General features: G+C 49.6%; 1 protein-coding gene across 1 annotated transcript in view; it reads right to left on the minus strand.

Annotated features, from left to right (window-relative positions):
• The window catches only part of MYT1 (myelin transcription factor 1), a 52,354-nt gene extending 39,460 nt beyond the window's left edge, over positions 1–12,894 (minus strand). The window contains exon 1 of the mRNA XM_065754136.1: positions 12,859–12,894. The gene's annotated coding sequence lies outside the window, so the exon portion shown is untranslated. The remainder of the gene's footprint in view (positions 1–12,858) is intronic.
• Between the last annotated feature and the right edge of the window lie 1,519 nt (positions 12,895–14,413).

Here is a 14,413-nt window from a genome sequence, read left to right on the forward strand (position 1 = left end):
ACTTTCCAAGGGGAGCAAGCGTTGATGCACCAGAAAAATAACAAAGCCCCCCCCCCCCCCCCCCCCCCCCAAAGAACAGCAGAAATTCACCTCAAAAATAAACCCACATGAAACTCAGGAGTGTGGAAGAGGAGCAGGAGATGGGGCTGCAGGAGAAGGCTGCTGGGTGGCCCCAGTCCCAAAATCATGGGCAGCACATCTGCCCCCAGGGCTCTGCCAAGGGTACGGCTGCTGCAGCAGAGCAATGGGGTGAGAGACTGGGTGCTGGGGAACAGATGGGAAAAGGACTTCACTGCCTTGTAGCTGCATCACTGCATATTTAAACTGAAAGGCCAGAAGAAAAACATATCAATCTTCGTTTGCTCCCCCAAGTGCAAGAAAAGAGAAAGGGAGAGAATAAGATTTTTCTTCATCTTTGGTCAAGCACATTTTTCATGAGAAAAGTGAGCCCTGAGTTGACAAGACAGCAGCACACTGTGACCTTCGGTTTGGATGCTCAGCACCCCACCAGCTGACGTGGGCTCACTGCTCAGGGCCAACACAGCAGCAGTCCCTTTTGGACCCCTTCTTTCACAACAATAAAAAGGAAAAACAGAAAACACAAAAACCAAATCCACAGTTTTCATCATCTCTGAGTCATGAGCCTCAAGGGGTCGTGGTCATGCAGGGGGAGGCTGGATGTGAACATCAGGCTGAAGTTGCAGCTTACACGTGCTGCTGCAGAAGAGAATGCGTGGTCTCAGCCAGATGCTGAGAAATATTGGCTCTCTCACCAGGTTTACAGAGAAATAAGGGAGTTTTCTATTTAATCACTGGGTACTTAAAAGTCTCTGCAGGTTCCTCTGCAGCTGCAGTGAGGAACAGTGATGGCATGGGGTGAAATAACTCCTGCGTCCCTCTGTGGAGGCAGCTGAACACACACTTCTGCTTTTGCTGCCATTACACACACCGACAGCAGAGCAGAAAGGCAAGGAGCTCTCAGCAGTGCCCCGGGAGCCATCAGCAGCAAGCAGCCTGGTGCAGGGCTGCATTTTCCTCATGAAAATCCTCAAGTTCTTAGAAATATTGGGAAGGACAATTAAGAAGTCATGAATGCCCTCTCACACCACAGAAATACCATCCATTCAATGCAGTTGTCGCTGTTATTGTGGCACAGCTATGTTCAGTGCTTCAAATTTAGCTTCCCAAACATTTAATTTAAGATTTAATACCGGATGTTAATTGTATATTGCATAGTAAATGACTGATCATTAGAACATATTAATTGAGGTTTAACTGCTGTATAATAGACGCTACATCTCATGCTTATCAGCAAATATGATTTAATAATCAATTAGGAAGAACGTATGGATGGGAGGTGAAGCAGGGCCAGGCAGATTGCAGGCTGATCTCTTGTTTGCTGGTTGACCCAGCCATGCTTTTCCTCAGCAGGTTGGGAAGGAGCTTGGCAGTTGCCAAACAGATGTTGAGCTTAGACACTGTCACCTGGGGAGCCTACCTGAACAAACCCAAAGAGTTCATTATGCACGATGTGTGGAGCATTTGACCTTTTACATTCTCCTGCTGCTCCCAACCCCGGCTTCATCACCCAGCACCCCTTCCTCTCACAGCACAAAGCTCACTGCCCTTTGTCACCAAATCCTAGCCACACAGAGCTGGGCAATGCTTAAATGCACCCTGTGCAGGGATCTATCCCCTCGCTGAGCACCTGAACATGCAATCCCACTCAGCATTGGCTTAGTGTGCTGTGCTACCAAACCACACCTACAATGCAAAGAAAGCAAACGAGGCTACAGTCTCAGCTCATTAAGAACAATATTCATGCTCCAGTGTTCATGGTCAGTTAATAAAGCTTTTTGTCTTTTTTTTTTTTCCTTTCTTTATCTGTCAGCTTGCAGAAGTACAATACACAGTGCTGTCTAAGACATAGATGGTGTTTTTCACCTTCCATCCTTGTATCCCTTGTGTACAATTCAAAAGAGGAAGAAACACTGCACACCCCCACCAACACTGCTATTAGTGCATTGTTCCTTAAACATACTGATCAAAAAGAACAAGAAGAGTGAACGTTCTTCACCTTCCTCAAACTCCTTGGCTCATTCCTTGACTTACTCCTTCCTAACAATGGGTTCTGGCATCCCCTCCTCTGCCATGCTCACCCATAGCAGGATCACTCCTGCTAGCACCTTCCTCTCCTTTTGTGCACAGAGGGAGCCCTGCACAGACATGCTCATGCACTCGTGCCCAACGTGTGTGCAAACCAGCGTGTAACACATCAGGCATGCAGAGAGCATCTCAGAGAAGCAAAGAACAGGATGCTGCTTTCTTCCCGCACATTTTCCTCGTTATTTTGTTCTAATTTGGCTTTCCCAGTACTTTCCCTTTTCAATAAAAGCCAAATGCAAACCGCGTCCCTTAATCGCCCAAACAGCCGCTCACTGCTGAGAAAATAATATAGATGTAACTTCCAGCATCACACACTTTCTTTTCCATTTATATGCAAATGCCGACCTTTCACCCAAGCTGTCTCAAAGAAGTATTTCCTTAAAAATGCAAATAGCACGTTGCAAGCAGTTACTCTAGCTGAGTCTTCCTTGTATTATTATTATTATTTCTTTTAACCTTACCAGTGCTGCAAAAAACAACTGCTAAACTGCACCCCGGTAATAATTACTTTTCATACCAAATCAAAAGCCTCCTTGGAGCCAATGTGTCGAAACATCAGCAGGAGAATTCATTGCAGATGGGTTTTTAGAGATGGTTTTGGATCTCCACATCTTGAGCTAGGGGGAAGGAAGCAGCTCCAGGCTGAGCTCCGACAGCCCCTCATCCACCTCCCAAGGGGGGAAAGCAAACAGCCAGCCAGTGTAGGTGGATGGCAAACAGGCTGAGTTGGGTGGAGAGCCAATTTGGGTATTCAACACCTTGTGCTCAAGCCACTCCATCACCAGTTGGGATATCAAGAGAAGTGGGGAGGCGAGCCTGAGTGCCATAATTGCTGGAAGGAATACTGGTTGTGTGCTGGGGGAAGCCAAATGTTTAAAGCAAAGCTAACAAAAGGGGTTCTTCACATACAGAAGTAGCAAGTGAAGAAAAGCTAGCTATAGGCAGTCCTTCTGGGACAGATCACAGCATCATGGCTTTTTTGGAATAGCAAATATACATTTCAACAGAATTAGGGAAAGCGTTGAAGGAACTGGTGAGCTCTTTTCTGCCATACTGAGGTGCTAACGACCTTCTAGTACACTGAGCTCCAAGCTTCCAGAAATGCCCCAGTGAGCTTGTCAGCACATGAACTCCAATTTACCCTGGGCTTCACCCTTCAACCCGAAAATTCCTAAGCAAAAACCAAACGAAAAGAACAAAACTCTGCTACCACCCAAACGTGGCTCATACTGACAGCACAGAGCTGTCTGGGGGAGCCCTCCTGCCCCCAGTGCAGGGCTGGGACCTACCACCAGCATTCTCTGCACAGGGATTTCAGCACTGGGTCAGGTACCAGAGGGAAAAGCTGCCTCAAGGAGCCGAGGAAGATGCTGGCAGTGCCTCTGACGCACAGTTCGATGACTAAGTGGGCTACTTCCCAGCTGCCAGCTTGTCTTTATGATATTAAGCCTTTCCTCTCTGCTGTCACATCAGAAGTGAAAACTTGACACGTAAGAGCGTGTCACACAGAGCCCAAAAGACAGCGGCAATAAGGCAGGAGTGGAGGTGAGCTCATCGTGCTCACAGCTCCCTGGGGGAGCGGCTGCCCTGCTCACATCCCCCCCGGGCATGCTCAGCCTGCAGCCATCCCCACACTGCCCACCTCACACCGGCAGCATCTGAGCGGCTTTATCGACCCGAGAGCCTCTGCTGCTGGAACGATGCAGCCCGACAGCATGATCACTTGCTTGAGATTAAGCAAAATCATCAAATATGCAAAGTTTATAGCCCTGCTGGCACCGCTCTTAGCGCTCCTGCAGACCCCGTGTAATTGAAATTAAATAGAGGCAGAGTGATACCTCGCTGTCTTTCCTATAGGAGCCAGCACTTCGGTACTTGATGGTGGATATAAAGCAGGGAGAATGGCACACAGAGGGAGGGGACAGGGCAGAGGTGGATGCTCTCTAAGTACCTCAGCTCAACCCACCCACAATCACCCCAGGGAAACTCCCCAGGAGAGACATGCAGAGCCACTTTCCTTCCCCAGCCACATCCAGAGGTCAGCCCAGCCCTTGGGAGCTCCCACCAACCCTCTCCCCTTCCCACTCATAGTCCAAAGGCAGCACCTGATGGTGCCAGTGGAAGAAGCCAGAAGTTTCCTGGGCATGCACAAGAGGAGATGACAACTCTGCTCTGCTGAGATGCTGCAGGCAAAGTTAACTGTTTTGACTGTCCTTTCATTTTCTGATGCAACAACATGGCTCCCAGGCACCTTTATTTCTTCTTTAAACCAGAGCATATCCCTCCAAAGGCCATTAATCCTCTCCTGTCACTTGTGTTCTTTGAGAGAGCATTTCTCTGGGCAAACACGCTGCTTGCTCACTAACTAATTACATCAAAATAGAGGGCAACAAGCAAACCTTTAACTCCACTTGCTGGAAGCTTGCTTGGTGCAAAGCTTCAAGCTTTGGAGGAGAAAGTTGTGCATGAGCAATGGAAGCTGGAGCTCACAGCCATGGCACAGGCACAAACTTTCTGCCTTCTTTGCTGCAGCTGTGCTGACATTGCCCAAGAACATTCACCACACAAGGCTTTGAGTTCTTAAAAATAAATATTCTTTGCATTTACCAGGCAAGACAATTAATAGGTTTTATCTCAACCAAACATGCACTTGGATTCTGAGCTCAGGGAAGGAAGGGAAAGGGCTCTTTTCTTTGTCATGGCTGAAGCTAAGCAACATTTCCCAAAGCTCCACTACAGCTCCATCCTGTGTCAAGGGCAAAACCCACAAGACACAACCTCACTGTGGCCATGTAAGCAAGCACCAGGCAGAGCAGAGGGTTTGCACAGATGCAGGCACTTCCCACCTGAAAACCCAAATCAGAACAGCAATGGGAAGATCACAGTGCACAGCAGCACCAGTGGGCTGGGACATTACATCTGGATTCTTTCTCAAAAGAGTGATGATGCAGTGGCACAAAATGACCAGGGAGGTGGGGGGGTCACCATCCCTGGAGGTCCAGAGCCGTGGAGATGTGGCACTGAGGGATGTGGTCAGTGAGCACTGTGGGGTGGACTGGGATTGGACTTGGGGATCACAGTGTTCTTTTCCAACCTTCATGGCTCTCTGATTGCACCTGACACAGGCAGCAGGTGCTGGGTTCTGACTTCATTTCATCCCATCACTTCACTTTGCCCACACAGCCCAGACCATCTTCACCACTACTTAGCTCAGCTAAACGCATTTATCTTTCTTCTGAACTCCAGCATTTCTGCTGCTCTTTTCTTTTTTCAAGTTCTCAGTGCGTTCAAGTGTTTCCCAAAGCATGCGAAACGCAGGCAGGTAACAGCAGGCTGAAAGACATCACAAAATGCAAACCCCTTGGCACAGCTTTCCTGGAGCTCAAAGGTATTTTCAGACAGCTGTTCACAACAGCCCTGGCCCCAAAGAAACATCAGCCCCAGATATTCCTTCGGAACCACACTGTGGTGTGCCAGGCCTGCACTTGTAATTTAGTTCCTCCTGATGGGAAGGTACACTGGCACTCCACGTGCAGGTGATTTGGTGCTCATCACAAAACTTAACCAGCTACATTCAGGGATCCTGGGGACAACCACAAAGCAGCATTACTCAGCACCAAATTGTCAGTTTTGAAGGATCGCTTAAGAAAAAAAACAAAGAAGAAAAAAGAAAAAAAATTCAAAAGCATTCAGAGCATCACCTACAGAGTTTGTCGGCAACACCTTGTTCTAAAATACTACGCACATGAAAGCTCCCCCAGAGACATCTCTTGTACCCTACAATAACATTCCCCAGGGGATCCTGCTAATATGGGGTTTGAATTCATTCCTGTTCAATACACCTTGCCCCTCTACTCACAGGGCACACTCAGGTAACAGCGCCTGTGAGGCTGTGGCTCAAAGAGATGATCACAGTGCTCTGTTTTGCCTTCCACATTGAGCAGAAAGGTTTGAGAGTGACCCCAAGGAGGGAACAGGCTTCCTCAAAACAGGCCTAACTTGTCCCAGGGAAAGCCACATGTTTTGCCACATGGTTTCAAGCAAAGAAACGAAAAAGAAGAAACCTGAGCCTCTGCTGCAGTTTATATTTAATTAGAGCAGAGGCAGCTTATGCAGCAGTTTCGGAAACATATTGTCTTACAGCATATTGGATATTTGTATCTTAACAGCTCAACATCGATTTCTTTTATGTGAAGGAAGAGAGGGGAAGAGAACTGCGTGCCCTAAGTTGTGTTAGCTCCAAAGAGACTCCTGTACCGCTTGGACTAATGTTTAGAGTAATCAAAGGCGTGAACTCATGTATTATGTATGGGAACGAGAGTTTTCAGTCTTCTGCAAAAAGGAATCTCCAACGTTTGGTATTTTGTTCGCGTGCTGGCACCATATGGCTCTCCCCTGCTGATATTCTTTCACACCAGAACTTTATGTTCAGATGCTTTAGTTAATATTTTACCCAGCAAGCATAAACAAGATGCAAAGATTGCAGTCGACAGCAACCTTCTCTTACGCCGTATCCCCGTGCTAACGGTGAAGGGCTCTTTCAGCAAGTCATTTACCGAACACATGTCTGGCATATTTCCCCCTCCTTAGGGGTCCAAACTGGGCCATTTACTTTAACTGCATTAGCATCAAACAGAACAAGCAGCAAAGCCAAGGAGGACATTCTGACTTCGTTCTTCCTACTCAGTCTTCCTGCTGGTCCAAGGCAGCACACGGTGCTGCACGCAAGTGCTGTATGAGCATGACCTGTGAGGCTGCAGCTCGGACTGCTTTCCATTCCTAACTGGAATTTTCGTCAGGACAGTAGAGCTGTCCTTTCTCCATCAGTCATCAAACCACACCAGCACATCCAAGCTGACCTCCTTCATCAACCACACCAGCATACTCAAGCTGACAGCCTCCACCAAGACTTGTTTTTCCCCACCCTGCCCCAAGTCGGGCACACAACCACTTCAGAAAGCTCCAGCTTAGACATTCGGCTCAAAATATCGCATTTAGATTTCCTCCACCTTCCCCCCTCCCCCCCCAATATTCTTATTATTCTTTAATATTCTTAAAACAAACAAGACCTAACAGATGTCTTTCAGCTTGCACTCTTATTAATGAGAATATTGTTAGAATGGAAATCAGGTCACAAATGTTTAATACTTCGTTTAAAAAGTCTTCAGCTTCTTTAAAGAGTTCCGCTAATCCCAACATGACAGATGTACAAGGCAGTTTTGCTTGGGGCAGATTAAAGTTCTCGCTCTGATTTGCTCTTTCATTTGGTCTGATTAAAATAACATTGCAATTTATTTATTTTTTATGTGCTGACTTCAAAATAAGAAAATTAAAAAAAGAAAAAGAAGGAATAGAAAAAGAATAGAAAGGGACCAGTGAAGGCCATATTGCAATAGAAGCAGATTTATTGTTGTTAAGATTAAGGAAAAAAAAAAAAAGCAAAACAAAGGAATGGAGGGACAGACAGCCTGTACCCAGGTTAGAGTTAGAGCTCTGCATTGAAGATAAAAGAAGGATCTCTCCAAACTATGACTTTTTTTTTCCTCCATTTGAAAGTGTTTATTAATCTATTCTCTCTGAAGCAAAAGTTCAATGAAAGACAGATCAAAAGTATTTTAAATCAGGTGAAAATTGTTTTTTATTAGGAAAAAAGGAAAAAAAAAAAAAAGAAAAAAGCCAAAATGGAAAGCAGATACTGCTGAGTGTGTCACTGTGGTGTTCTGTGCTCAGAGCCAGGAAGCTGCTGGGAACAGCCTGACTGATGGTCTGGACCCCTGGAACCTTTCTCTGCCCCAGTACCCCCACCTGCAAAGCCAGCACTGCAGGGACCACCAACCTCCACATTACAGCTGTGTCGCGCACTCAGACTTTTCTTCCCTTCAAACTTCAACTCGTGCCATCCTCAAGAATCCCACAAAGGGTTTCAAGTTTCCAAAGAGTCTTCCCAGTTGGGTGAGTTTTGATGCTGATGCTTTTTGCACAGAAACGTTGAAGACACATTCATGGCTCTAAGGTGCCCTCCCCACAGTGCCATCATCACTGCTCGCAAGGCAGGGACAGCCTCCCTCAGTACAATACTTTCTGTCAGAGCAACACTGGGATGCTCAGGAATCCTACAGCACACACAAGGAAAGAGTAGCAGCTCTGCATGCAGGACACCCTTGACATTGTCCTTTACTTTCAGTGTCTCTGCCCTGTCCCAAAGGGCCAAGCCACCATTGGGAGCAGCTCCTTTCTCCTTGGCAAAAATAACTGGGGAGAGCAAGGAGGGCTGTGGGGGAAAGATTTCCCTCCCATGAAGGGAGGCTGCAGCCTTCCTCTTTGGCATTACTTGTGACCCATCCAAAATCTCACTTGAATTCATCTCACCAGAAGCAAGGTGCACTGGGGCATCTCATCTACCCCAGAGCTTTTTGCTGTGCATACACCTCAAAGCACCATCTCCAAAGGACACACTGCCGGATCAGGTTTCTATTTTGCAAAGGTAAACAGCCTCAGGAACCATACAGAATGATTTAGGATAGGAGATTTCACACAAAACAGCCTTCAGCAATGCCAAACAGTGTGTTCCTGTGTACCAGGGGATTGTGCAGCACGAGCCCAGGGAGACCAGTGCTGGAGTTCTTTGCAGAAACCAGCAAAACATGGGAGAAAGGAAGAAAGAAAGCAGGGAAGGGCGAAGCTTCCTGACAGCAACTTCCACCCTATCAGAACTCCAGAAATATCCAGGAACTGAGAGGATGAGTGGGAGCAAATCCCTGCCAGGCTCTTTCAAATTGCAGCTGTAGGACTGCTTCCTAAAATAAGGTAAATCTGGGATCTGGGGCCACCTCGCTGCTCTCCTGGGTGTCACTATCCCCATCTGAACAGCCACGGGTAGATCAGCATCAGCACAACTGATTCAAGATGGGAAGGAGAGCAGTACGCAGTGGGGTATTTATTGGGGTATTCCTGGCTCCAGAACTGTGCAGTACAGATCTTCCACACTCAGTTCTCAGGTACAAGGAAAAGGCAACAGCTATGAAGTGACAAGAGACATCCCTTGTCATTAAGGAAAGAGCTCTAGCAGCTAAGCCGTGCAGTTTATGGCTCTAAAAATAAGTCCCTGCTCTTCACCAACCACCACAAGTGCACACAAAGCAAAGGGGAACGCCAGCTCTTGCTCTCCACTTTGCTGTCAAGCTCTGGCATCTGCCTTCCCAGAGGCAAGGCAATGCCCCCCTCTCCCTCCCCTTCCCACAGCTTCTGGGAAGCCCAGCCCCAGCACAGCAATTTCCCCTGCACGCTCAGGCCTTTACTGTAAAGCTGCAATTTCCCCTTCATCGCTCTGCTCTTGGGGAGCAGAGGGTCCTGCCCCAAACTCCTGAGCGGGGTGGATTCAAGCACCTCTTGTCAAACTAGCACCCTCAGGGTGCAAGAGGAGACTATCCATCAGATAGAGAGCTAAGGACCTCTCTGCATCACACTGACAGCTTTGGGCTCAGGAGTAACAACTCACCTGCCTGCCTCCCTCCTCCCTGACTTCAAATCTCAATGCAGAAGATGTGGGACTTAGGGGGAGAGAAGTGTTTATGGTCCTAAGCCTTAGAGCTTGTTCAAGGTGCACTGTACTAACACACACACACACACACACACACACACACACAGAAGAGAGAAAAGAAAAAGAAAGAAAGGAGCACACCCCATCCCCAGCGGGAAGCCAACTTTGTGGGCAGCACCCCAAAGCTAAATTACGGAGCAGGGGGAGAAGTTTAGCAACGTCTACTAAAATGGCAGCTGCTCTGACGCCGATCTACGTCTTGCATTCAGCCCTGCCCTCATCATCTGACTACCAGGAACCGGGGCCGGCCCGATCTCGGCACCGCCTCCCCCCCACCCCCCCTCCACCTCCGCGCTGCTCCCGAAACCCAGAAGCGGAGCTCGGTCCGCCCCGGTCAGCACTTCGCCACTTGGGCTCATTGCAAAAGTTCCAGCTCAGTTGCTTTATTCGCCATCCTAATGACTTCCCCCTCCCCTCCCAGGCTGTAAAGCACCTGGGCTCGGTACACTCCCCAGCCAGGGGCGATTAAGCAGCGCAGGAAATAAAAGCCGGGGTATGTGGAGTAGCTCCTGGCTCCGTGGGATGCTCTGGGGGTGAGGGTGGCAGAGGGAGCGCGGCACCGCAGCCCCATCCCACGCCATGCAACCGTAGGGTCAAGGGAGAAGTGTCCCCATCTCCTGCCCAGGACTTGGCCAAAGAGTAAGGGGCACAGCCCCACACTTAGGGACACTGAGCATTGCCTGCCCCCCTCCTCAGCCGGATCGGGAGCAGAACCAGGCTACGAGGACCTCCCCCCCCTCCCCACCGCCTTGCAGGAGCTCACATTTAGAGGAGGCAACATTTCTACCTTTCCCACACTCCGGGCTACCCCGTCCCTTCCTTCCCCCTCCCCCGAAGGTTGCCATGCACCGGCAGCAGCGGGCCGGGCTCACCGGGCTGAGCAGGTACCGAGCACGGACAGAGCCCACCCCGACGGGATCCCCGCACAAGCGACCCCTACCCCCCACCTCGGGGGACGGTGCCCCCGACCGGACCCGGACCCAGAGCACCCAGAGCCCAGCTCCGCTGGGACACGAAGAGCAAGTCCCACACACTGTCGGGAAAGGAATAAACCCAACTTTGGCGAGTTTTCCTACTCTTTCCACCTTTGTGCAGACAGGATCCCACAGATCGCTAGACCGCTTTAATAACAATTAAAATAAGTTCCCCTCGGCCTTTCCGCGGCGGCAGAAGGAGGGGAAGGACAGGGAGAGGGCAGACAGCTTTGAGAGAGCTGGAGCTGAAGGGAGCAAGTTGTGCCGTGCGAGCCCTCGGGCCGCAGCAGGCGCTGCTCTGTGCCTTGCAACACGCGCCTGCTCCAATCTGCGCCGCTCGGGAACAATAAACAGGATCATACAAAGAAGTGGAAAGGCGGCATCTTTGCTTCTGGTTTCTATGACAGCATCAGAGACAAACCAACTATAAACTCTAATTCCTGGATTCCTCCCCCCGCAACCCCCTTTTGTCTGCCATTAATTAAAGTGGCCATATGGAAAAGGCTGATAATAACAGCAGATGAGCCATCGAGAGGGAAGCAGAAAAAAAAAAAAAAAGAAAAGAAATAACTAAAAGTAACGTCGGAGCAATTGGATTTACCCTGGGCTTTTTGCACTTGTTTTTAGCGGCTGCTTGGAGCGAGGGGGCTCAACAATAGCAGCAGGAGAGCAGAGCGAGGGGGGCCATTTGCGGCTGCCCCACACCGCTGGTCGGGTCGCATATCCCCAAGCTCTGGGGAGCAAAGGACAACCCCTAACCCGCCCGACAGCCCGGCTCCAGGGGGGTCCGCATGCCCCAGGCCTCCTGCCCCGGGGGGTGGGGGGAGGGGGGCTGGACCCTACGACCTGCTCCTTTGCTCCTTTTGCAGGGGGAAGCCGCCTCCGCTGGGGATGCTGAGCATCCCCAGGGAACCCCTCTCCGGGGAGGGTCGGCACTGCCCGCTGGCAAACTGCGTCCCGAACTCAGCCAAACTCGCGGAGGTCGATTGCAGCGGCAGCACTTCCTCAGGCACCAATCCCTTCGCCCTCCAAACAAATTACCCTGAAAACAACTGGAAAAAAAAAATAAAGAGGAAAAATAAAACCAACCAACCGAACAAAGAAAAACCAACCCCGCAACTTTGCTGAAATTGATAAAGAGATTAGCCAAGCAAAGCCTCTTCCAAGACAGCTAAAAATAAGAACCCGCAGATTTCTGTCATGGTCAACGTACAACGAGAAATCCACAAACATGGCACACTTCCCTTGTTCCTCGTTGCTATAAATAGAGAAGTCTCAAGCAGTCAATATCGGGGGAGAGGAAAAGAAGGAGGGAATCTAAAAGAATAAGGAAAAAAAAAGTCTGCCCGCGGCAAGAGCGAGCGCAGGGCAGGAGCCTCGAGCGTGCAAGCGCAACCCCCGAGGCACATACACACGCACATAGACACGCACACACACACACGCTCCCCTCGGTACCGGCGGTGAGCAGCGCGCTGCCCCCACGCAGCTCGCGGCGGACCCGGAGTGGGGCTGGCGGAGGTCGGGGAGAACCCCCCGGGCCACGCGGAGCCGCGATCAGCACCTCAGAGAGCTCCGTGGGCTGAGCGAGCCCGTCCCGGCGCCCGGAGCGTCTTCTGCTAACACCGAGCACGCTTCCCTCCGGACAAACATCCGCCGAGCTGTCGGTCTGTAAAGCCGGCAAGCATCCTCTTATCCTCTTCCAGAAATATTCAGAAAGTTTCCCGGCTGAAGGCGATGTTATGCCTTTTTTTTTTTTTTAAATACCTCCTCCTTCCTCGTCTTATTCAACCTCTTTTCAGTCAGAAGCAGAACATGTCCACTAGCATCTCGCAGCCGGCGAGAGAGCGAACGAGCAAAGATGGACCTAGGAGCATGATGATCATCATAAAATCCCCTCGGTTCTCCAGTGCAGTTTTCAAAACAACAACCCAGCTTTCGTGCTCTAAAGGCGAAACGCCTGCGTCTGTTTACATCAACTGTGTGCTCTGAAAGCGTTTCCCCTCTGCTTCAATCCAAGGGAGAAAAAAAAATAAAAAATAAAAAAAAGAAGAGGAAAAGAAAAGAAAAAAAGCCAGCATTATCTGCCTTTGTCAGCGAAAGAACATAATATTGACTTACCTTTCCCCACAGCTATTGTCTGCCCCTTTGCAAAATGACATCACGGAAACCAATCATGAAATTTGCATGGGGGAGGTTGTGGGGGGAGAGTTCTTGGAGGGCAGCCCACTTCCCTACACCAGTAACGCGCGTGTAAGACGGGTTGTTGGTTTCAATTAAATATCTGATACTCCTTAGTGTGTGAACTCTTAAGCCTGCTAAAGGCAATGTCTCATTTACTTAATGACCGCTCTCATTAATGGAAATGGCACAGAGGGGGCTTGCTGCGCCTTCCCTTTGTAAATACACTACCCATGAACCCTTGGGGTTGCAATATATCTGTTTACTCTCTGAGGTGAAATAAATTTACAGTATAGCATCAAAAAGAGAGGGAGAGAGATGGAGCTGCTGACTTGAGCACACGGAGAGTTGGGGCTCTCCCCGCCTCGCCAGCCCCTCTTGCCTTGCACTCCCCTCCCCAAGACCCAGCAGAAGGTGAGTGATTTCGCCTGAACTGATTCATAATTAATATGCACGAGGCTCGGGGCTCCTTTGATGGCAGCAACACAAAAGGACGGCGAGCGCGACAAGCGCCGTGCCATTCCCCCCCTCCTCCCCCCCCCCGTGCATCCCGACGCATGGTACGGCCCAATAATTCCTAATAGCAGCAAGCAGCGAGTGACAGATGCCCTGGGTTAGCACAGCTCCAGCGAAAGTACTTTACAATATTTATTGGTGGTTAGGAAGATGACCTATCACCATAAAGAACAGACTGGGAAATTTATCGCCTCTATGAACCTGGAAGTATTGCTTATTAGCTGATATACATATTCAAAAGCATGTGCTTAGAAGGTATATAAATATATATTTTTTCCTCCTCCTCTTACATAAATAAATAAATAAACGACACGACATACTCCCAGCAGACATCACCTCACCCCTGGAAGGACAGATCATATCTCGAGCGGGATTACACTTCAAACTTTGTGACAGGAAGAAGAATGGCACAAAAACTCTTCAAAGAAAACAGCAACTCGAGCAGTTCTGGAACTGTATCCAAGTGAGAGAAGTGTGAGTTTTTCCACGAGCCACATTTTTCCAGAGCCAGAATCATTTTCTTTTGCAAACACCTCTGTTTGGAGGGGAGCCAGATGCCAGCAGCACCAGGCATCCCCCTTCCATCCCCCTACCCCCCACTCCACCACCACCTCAAGCCAGAAGGCATCGGTGCACTACAGGAAGCAGTTGTACTGTGGTCACAACTTTTCAGAAATAGAGGGAGAAACAGAGGCACGTTGCACCCGCCTGAGGGGTGGGGGGGCTCACCTTCCTGCCCACTGCTTTTTCCTGCCCCCCTCGCTCCATCCCTAGCACTACTGAGATGATTAAAACTTGACTGTCAACGTAATGATGATTTTCGGAAGCACGCCGGAGCTCACAAATGGACGGAAACCCCAGGAGCCTATAGAGGGATGAGACAGAGCAGAGGCAGCGCCTGGTGGGGGGAGCAGAGCACTGCTGGGGGATGGTCTCTGCCTTCCCCTCTGGTAACCCTGAGTCCTGACTCCAGGCAGAG

The sequence above is a fragment of the Cyrtonyx montezumae genome, unplaced genomic scaffold (assembly GCF_038088225.1).
Source record: "Cyrtonyx montezumae isolate F1298 unplaced genomic scaffold, pur_monq_1.0 scaffold_9, whole genome shotgun sequence".
Taxonomy (NCBI): Eukaryota; Metazoa; Chordata; class Aves; order Galliformes; family Odontophoridae; genus Cyrtonyx; species Cyrtonyx montezumae.